The 8,498-nt window shown below is 46.0% G+C and overlaps 1 pseudogene; it reads left to right on the top strand.

Annotated features, from left to right (window-relative positions):
* Positions 1 to 638: 638 nt before the first annotated feature.
* LOC104419347 lies at positions 639 to 4,905 on the top strand (annotated as a pseudogene).
* The last annotated feature ends 3,593 nt before the right edge of the window (positions 4,906 to 8,498 follow it).

Below are 8,498 nucleotides of genomic sequence, written 5' to 3'. Positions count from 1 at the left end.
CGCGAGCAAATCAGATGTTTTTGTAGAGATCTCCCATCGTCGCCTTCATCTTCTTTTTCGCCCCCCCTTTTTTTTCCCTAGTGTTCTGATGGTGGATCTGGAGTTGCATATGGAGGGTGACGTGATGTCACACATCAACCTCGACGGCTTCTTCGGCGCTTGCTCCTCGACAAACGCGTCGTCGTCGTCTCCAGACTCGGGGCTCTCGTGGTTCAACGAGATCAAGAACATCCTGATGAAGGACGACGATGTCCACGTGCTTGCTGAGCTAGGGGCTGAGTGGGCCGTGTCGGAGGGACTCGAGCTTCCCGCGGACCTTCGCTTCCCTGGCCCCTCGCCGTCGGCTTCTCCCCGCCTCTTGCAAGATGCGGCAGCGCGGCCTCAGGTGCTTTGCTAGCTGGCTGATTTCCTCGGTTTCCATGGCATGTATTCGGGATTCTCATTTTTTTTTTTTGTTTCACGTGTGGATGACTACTAGTTCTGGGAGCAGGAGGCCACAGGTCAAGAAGGCTTCGCCGGATAGGCCGCCGTTGATTGTGGTTAATGGAGAGGGCGAAGAGGACGCTGCTTTGGCGGAGAGCATGCGTAGCGCTAATCAGGAATTGTGGCTGATGATTCTGAAGACGGTGATTCCAATGGAGTCGTGATCGATGTGGAGAACCAGAATGCTGATAGAACATAAGCTTCCAACAGTACGGCGATGGAGACAAATTTGGTATTTTTCTTGTAGCATTTCTAGTGCTTTCTTGGGAATTTTTTTTTTAATCTGTCTAGATACGCATATGCAATGTGCACATTGGTTCTAGTTCATGAATATCTCACAAAGTAAGAATTTGAGGGCATGTTTTCTTCGAGGGAGCTGCAATTGTTTTACATCTTCAAACACAATGACACTATTGATGGTTGATGTTGCAGTGTCGCCTATCCTATATATGGGCTTTACTTTTTGCACTATAGCATCAATGTGGTTGAATTGCAATACATCTACATTACTCAATTATTAGATTGTTCTTTCCTTAAAATGAAGGGCTTAGTTCTCTTGCCCTTCCTTTTTTGTTCTGTTAGGGACTAGAGAGCGAAGGCTCCATTTGCCTCTGTAATTTATTTTCCCGTCTATTTTACCAATAGGAAATATGTTCTTATTCCTAGTCTTTTGAATATATGTACATGTTCTTATATGGTGTGAGTTGTTACTTCTATAGTAGGCCATCAATAGTTCTTTAAAGATATATTATTAATTCCTTCAATTTTTGTGGCTTCAGGCACCGTGTTTCATCAATGGAGTAACTCTCACCACAGTGAGGAAGATGACTCGCTGCAGTTCGAATCTAAGGTAATTAAGATTTCAAAATTACAGCGATTGTAAGGACTGGACATTTCGTAGAGTGTATCTCCTTGATCGATTGCTCATATTTATTAGAGTGTATCTCCTTGATCGATTGCTCATATTTATCTGATTTCCATGGTTGACCATGTGGTTGACCTATGTCAGTAGTTTTTCTGGCCATGAGAAACCATGAATTGGCCCTTTTTGCAGATAATACTTTACAGTCAATACACCCCCTTATCTATACCCCTTTCATATATGTGTTTAATGTCTCATGATGCATTGATTTTCTAGAGTTGTGGAATAATAATCAATGTTCCTTCCCAGAATATAGGAGAGATACAGTTACATTTTAAGTCCATTTGCATGCAGGTGAATGAGCTTAAGAAAGCTATGGGACCACTCTCTGGGCGAAGTTTGAAGTATTGTGATGATGCATGCTTGAGGAGATACTTGGAAGATTGAAACTGGAACATAGATAAAGCAAAGAAAATTTTAGATGAGACGCTGAAATGGAGATCAGCTTTTAAGCCTGAGGAAATTAGCTAGGTAAGATGGCTAAGTGTCCCGGTGAATGAGTACTGTGCGAGTATTATGATAGATAATTTATGCCGATGGCTGTTGCTCGTTAAACTTGATGAGACATCCCGATCCTTGTTACCCTAACTATTGTGTTGACCTCGATAATTAATTTTATTTCGTAGACTAAGTTCCTGGTATGGAGAAGAATTGATTTTGTGAATGAATGCGAATGTAGGATTGCTGTTAGTCAACAATAATTGAATGGCTCTCATTTTCTGTGTCTTCTATGAGACTGCCATGATGCAGTGATATGAAGCATCGGTGTTGGAGAGTTTATTGTTCAAGGGACAATAAGTGTCCCAAGATATTTTTTTCACTCATGCTGTTTCCAAAATCATCATTTAGACCGTTGTCGCGACCTCTTTTTTCTCGGCGCCCGCAATCGGGTACGAGCGCCTAAGGAGGCTAATGGCTCGGCTGAACTTATTAAGCTCGGACTCTCTCAAGTCCACCAATTCACGACTTAATGGTTCAAGTTTTTAACCTGTAATTCAATTTTTAAAATGGAGTCGCCACTAATCGATTTGGGGTGGGTTGATTAGAAACCCAAGCGAAATATCGGGAGAAATACTCGATCCTGCGTAACCAGAGAAATTAGGATCGGGGACTTAATTACACTAGTTAATCACTAATACCCTTTCGGTACCTAATCTTGTTTAAACCCTATGGCTTTTGGATTTTTGAGGGATTTTCCATGCATTTTGGGAGGAAAAACATTTTTTAGTCTTTTTTTCTAATTTTTGGACATAAAAAGCATTTTTGATTTTTTGGATCTTTTTCTGAAAATATAAATCATTTTTTGGCTTTTTTTTGACTTTTTGCTTTTTTTTTTTGGAAAATATGAAATATTTTCGATTTTTTTGATTTTTCGAAAAATAAAATATTTTTAAATATTTTTTTTGATATTTTGGAAAATAATTTATTTTTTGATTTTTCTCGATATTTTTAGAAAATAAAACATTTTTCAACCATTTTTAATATTTTTCGATTTTCTGGAAATTAAAACATTTTTTTAATATTTTTTGAAAATAAAACACTTTTTGATTTTTATTTTTGAAAATAAAATATTTTATTATTTTATATTAAAATAATAAAATAAAACCGACCCGGGTCGGATCCGCGGGTTGGGTCCGACCGGTCGGCGACCCAAACGCGGACGGGCCCGACTCGGATTTTTCATCTTTTTTTTTAATTTTTTTTTTATTTTGTTAAAACGAGCGCCGTGGCCGGGCGTTTGGGGGACGCCCGGCCCGCCCAACGACCCGGTCCACGACCCGCTTCCCGGCGAAACCCTACCCGGATCCGACCCGATCGTGACCCGGGTCTTCCGCCGCGCCCGCAATTTGCGGAATCCCTACCCGGTTCCCGATCCGGTCCGACCCAACAACCGGGTCGCGACTGGGAAAATCGGGAACCCTAGGGTTCCCGATCGCGGCGCCGAGGCACAACAATGGGACGACGGTGACGGCGACGGCGGCGGCAACGGCGACGACGGCGGCGACAATGGGGAAGGTAGTGACGAGGGTTGGACTGCAGAGGGGGAAACTATGGCGACGGCAACGGCGGCGGTGGCGGTAGCACTACATTCGTGGCGATGGCGTCCGGATGGTGGTGGCTGTTAAAGGGCCGCAGTGTGGGCGGCGGATTGGCGATGACCGCGGCGGACGACGACGGCGCGGTGGGTCTGGGACGGCCGATCCGACCGCATCCGGCGCCGAGTTACTTTCTCTCTCCCTCGGGCTCGCCTTCGAGCTCCCGGGAAGTCTCTGGGACCCCTCCAAGCTCACCACGCCACGGCCGGCCGGAACTCGAGCCCCGAAGTCTCTCGGGGGACCCCAAGCCTCGGGCGGCCTCTCTCTCTCTACCTCGCCTTCGGATCCGGGCTTGCTCGTCCTCGGCTCCCTTCCGAAGTCTCTCGGCCAGATCCTGGGCTTGCTCGTCCTCGGCTCCCCTTCTGAAGTCTCTCAGCAGGAAGCTCGAAGCTTTGCAGCCTTCGATCGTTCTCGGCGTCCGTGTGTGTCTCCGACGACGGAAATGGAGGCCTATTTATAGGCCGAGGGGCGGCCGGTCGACGGAGCTTCGACCGCCGGTCCCCGTGCGCCAAGCAGCCTCCGCCGGCCGAACCGGCGTCCCATCCGCCACCTGTCCGCCAGCTGCCCTCCCCACTCGCGTCGCCGTCCGTCCGCTCATCCGGCGTCGCGCCCTCTGCGCGTGCGCTGCAGAGGCAGACGGAGAAAGAAGATGACCCGGATGGGCCGAGCTGAGGCAGAAATGGGCCTCTAAGGCCCATGTGAGGGCTGCTTCTGCTTCTTTTTCTCTTTTGTTTCTTTTCCGTTTTTTCTTTGTTTATTTATCATCCGAAAAGGATAAAATAAAATTAACTAAAGTTAAATAAAACCTAACTAATTTTAGGCGTCAACAACCGTTTTAGTTGACAATATGGCTAATGAGCAGGTTGTGTTAGACATGCAATAGTACTTATTGGGACGCTGAATAATGCTTCCATTTGACAATGTGATGCTTACTAAAATAGGAAGAAGTTGCTATTGAAGGTGAAACTGGAAAAGTATACAGAGCAAGTTTTCATGATCGTTATGGAAGGAGTGTTCTTATATTGAGACCTGAAATGCAGGTATTTATCCATCCTGTTGTTGCTAATTTCTATAGCTTTTATTTGCTCTTACCTATTAACTTGGCAATAAATCTTGCAGAATACTCAATTGCTTGACGACCAGATGCGATATCTAGTCTATTTGATAGAAAATGCCATCCTTAATCACCCGGAGGGTCAGGAACAGATGGCTTGGTTGATAGACTTCACAGGGTGGTCCTTGAGTACCAATGTGCCCATCAAATCTGCAAGAGAAAGTATTAATATTCTGCAGAACCATTACCCTGAGAGGCTTGCTGTAGCATTTCTATACAACCCTCCTCGCATTTTTGATCAGGCTAAACTTGTCATTCCAAGATCTCCAAGTACATGGCAATGTTTTTAGTTTTGAGCTGTGACTAGTGAGAGCTTCAAACCAGCAGACGCTTCCTGATATGGTTCGCCAGGTTGTTTATCACGACTTTGTTGCTGCTATGGCAAACTTGCTCTTGACCTACAAGTGCAGATTCCACACGAGGTGCTAGTTAAATCGGACCGGCCTCCATATGTTCCAGTCCTACGTTAGTCAGGCAGAGAGATGTACATGAAAAAGGCTTCTGGCCATTAGCCATCTGAACAATCGGGCTCTCAATTCCAGATGGAAAATTTGCCGGAGCAAACCGTGTTCCCTCTATCATTGCCATTGTCTTCGATGAGATGAATTTAACGAGCAACAAACCACAGGTTCTCCGCAACCTCATGCCTCCATTCTCGCTTTGGTTTCTCAGGTCAATCTTCGATCATACGTTAGGTCAGGACATACATTTTTTTGGAAAAAGGAGATTGTGTCACAAAAATTGTGGGTTATTAAATGTGCAAGATTGATGGAATCGGTCAAGTGTCTAAGATCGCCGATATCGATTTTTGTCATTAAAGATATATCGAGTGGTGATTGCCGCGTCAGTTATTCAAATTGAAAGTTAACTCCCAATTAATACCATTCCTAGAAACATAATGAGAGGAAAATTGTATCGTGTTATGATTTTCTTTGTCAATATAATATTTAACTTCATATATAGTCCAATTTGTAGACACGGAGAGTTCTCATGTATTTGAATGGAAGGAATTTCGATGTTGACGTGCCTCGAAGAAATCAATTTTATTAATTAATCATATTTTGAATATACAATTCGGCTCTCCCTAGACACCAACAAAAGCAACATCATAAGCTCCTACCGGTGCTGTTGATGGTTGTCCAACGCAATATTGTTATTTCTCTTCCTGATTCGTGTTTCACTTTCCAAGGAGAAATATTCAATGGTTTGTGCGTTTTGTCAACTTTAACCAATTACAATTCGACGCGATGAGAGAGCAGAAGTACAGTGGGGTTTAGACTTTCAGTTAAAGTGCGTTCGTTCATGGAAAATTCAATAAATAAGGAAAATATTTACTTAAAAATACTTTTAAGAATTAAATTAATTTTCTTTTATTTGATATATATCATTGAACGTTCTTTTCCTATTGCTTTCTTTCAGATAAAAAAAAAAATCAGATTTTTAAATAAATATTTATTTTTTAATTTTCTTTTCCTTTATTTCATTCTCTCCCAGCCGCCTCTCCACCTAACGCATCGCCCTTTCCTCCTGTCCACCGCCATCAAACGCCATCTTCGACGAACTCACCTCCCTCTGCAGCGATTCCGTCCACCGAAGCTCGACCGAGCTCCAAGCACAGGCACAAGCCGGTGAGCCTTGACCATGCCCGAGGCGCACGCGCACGCGTCGCAAACAAGGACGAACCTGGGCTTGCACTAGAAGAAGACGTAGGCGCACGGAACAGAGAAGCAGAGCTCCCCAACGAGGCAAACAATGGCGAAGGGGAACTCGATGCGAACGGCGACGAACCAGAGCTCGCGGCAGGTTGAGCCATTCCAAAGGGCGACGATCCTCCGGATGCGACCAACGACAGAGTACCAAAGAGCATCGACGCCAAAGCTACCAGCGTGGAGCCGAATCCATTCGAGAATGAAGGTGCAGAAGACGTCGACAAAAAGGAAGAGGAGGTAGCAAAGCCAACGGGAGCGCAGGAGGGGCCAGGGTTGGAGGAGGCTGCGGTGACGAAAGGAGAAGGAGAAAGGGGAGGAGGAGTTAAGGTTTACGCAAAGAAAGAAAAAAGAAAGCAAGAAAAAAGAAAAGAAAAGATATAATAATAATAAATTCAAATTTTTTAATTAGAAATTTTTTTAATAATAAAGGATCATAAAACATTTTGAAAAATATTTTTCGGTTATTTCAAAGAGAAAATCTTTTTTTTTTAAATTTAAGTTTTGGAAGAAAAATATTTTCTATTAATATTTTCGTTGACTTATTTTCTAAATGAATCAATTAGGAAAATGCAGAAAACGATATTTTGGAAAATTGTTTTTCACGAAGCAAAAACACCTTTAATGTCAATGATAAGATATGTGAACACGTGTCCAATGAGTAACAAAAATATATGCCTTGTAGGGCGATGTGTGGTGGTACTAAAGCACCACATCTACAGTTTCTACGATAAAATCTACGGTCTCCACAGGAGTTTCACTTGCCCCATCATCTACAGTCTTTATAGCCTCACCTACTCTCACATCTACGGTCCACCTCACTCTTCTCCCCCGTCTACACTTTCTCCTCCGTCTCCGGCCATCTCGAGCCTATCCTCCCCGTATCCCTCCTCCGCCGTCGCCACCTGAGGAGTTACCAATGCTGAGTCCAAGGAGAGAACTGCAGGGCGTGTTTGCAGATATGCAAGTCGAACACCGTCGCTGGCGGCCCCGGACGGGCCGCTGTCACCGGAGCCACGGTTGCGGATCGGGAAGTCGGTGTGTTGGTGGTGGGCACCCCATTGGACATCTGGGGTCATGTCAACCTGGACTGATTCCCGATTCTGGGGCGCTTCAGCGTTCACATGCTGGCGTGTAAGAGGCAAGAGTGGCGGGGCTGCCGATTGGCCAGGACAGAACACGTGGACGAAAACATACAAGAGGGCCATGGAAAGCAACACTAATGACAAGAGATAAGGGAAAGAGTGAAAGGGCCTCCGGACCAACAACGACATGAGGGACGCCACCGAGAGTGCGGCGGCGAGCATCATGAAGATGGCGAATGCTCGGGCACAACAATCGGGAGCCAACGACAGGTGAACAACGAGGGCCAATGAGCAATAGAACAGAAGAGAGAAGACGGCGAGAGAGGTGGCGAGAGGGTGGGTCTCGAATGGTGACGCTTTCCCTTGGAATTTCACCTCGACGAGGTTGATCAGCACGGTAGTAAGAAAGCCGACAATGGTGTGGAGGGCAGGGAGGCCAGGGGAACCTCGGGCGTTTGTGTGGGGATGACCGCCGGTCCGCATCGTGGTGTGCTTCTGGAGGATCTCGTAGTGCTATGTAGAGGATGATTATTGAAATGAGCGGAGAGAGAGATGGCTAGCTGGGGTTCTATAAGGTGGAGTCCTTTGGTTCGGGGTTGGGAACCCGAAGCGGAATTAAAGATAAAGGCGGAGGAAGTCTTTGGTGAGCGGAGACAGAGATGGCTAGCTGGGTTTTATAAGGTGGAGTCCTTTGGTTCGGGGGTGAGCCCCAGGGAAACTTTGGCGGGGTGAGCCCCACGCCCCATCTTTGGTTCGGGGAGGGAAACTTTGGTTCGGGGAGGGAAAGATGTTGATGGCGGGGTGAGCCCCACGCCCCATCTTTGGTTCGGGGAGGGAAAGACGCCCCATCTTTGGTTCGGGGAGGGAAAGATGTTGATGGCGGGGTGAGCCCCACGCCCCATTGGTTCGGGGAGGGAAAGATGTTGATGGCGGGGTGAGCCCCACTCAACATCGGGGTGAGCCCACGCCCCATCTTTGGTTCGGGGAGGGAAACTTTGGTTCGGGAGGGAAAGATGTTGATGGCGGGGTGAGCCCCACGCCCCATCTTTGGTTCGGGGAGGAAAGACGCCCCCCATCTTTGGTTCGGGGAGG

The sequence above is a fragment of the Eucalyptus grandis genome, chromosome 8, assembly GCF_016545825.1.
Source record: "Eucalyptus grandis isolate ANBG69807.140 chromosome 8, ASM1654582v1, whole genome shotgun sequence".
Taxonomy (NCBI): domain Eukaryota; kingdom Viridiplantae; phylum Streptophyta; class Magnoliopsida; order Myrtales; family Myrtaceae; genus Eucalyptus; species Eucalyptus grandis.
The sequence above is the reverse complement of the archived record's forward strand: the minus strand, read 5'-3'. Positions and strand labels throughout refer to the sequence as shown.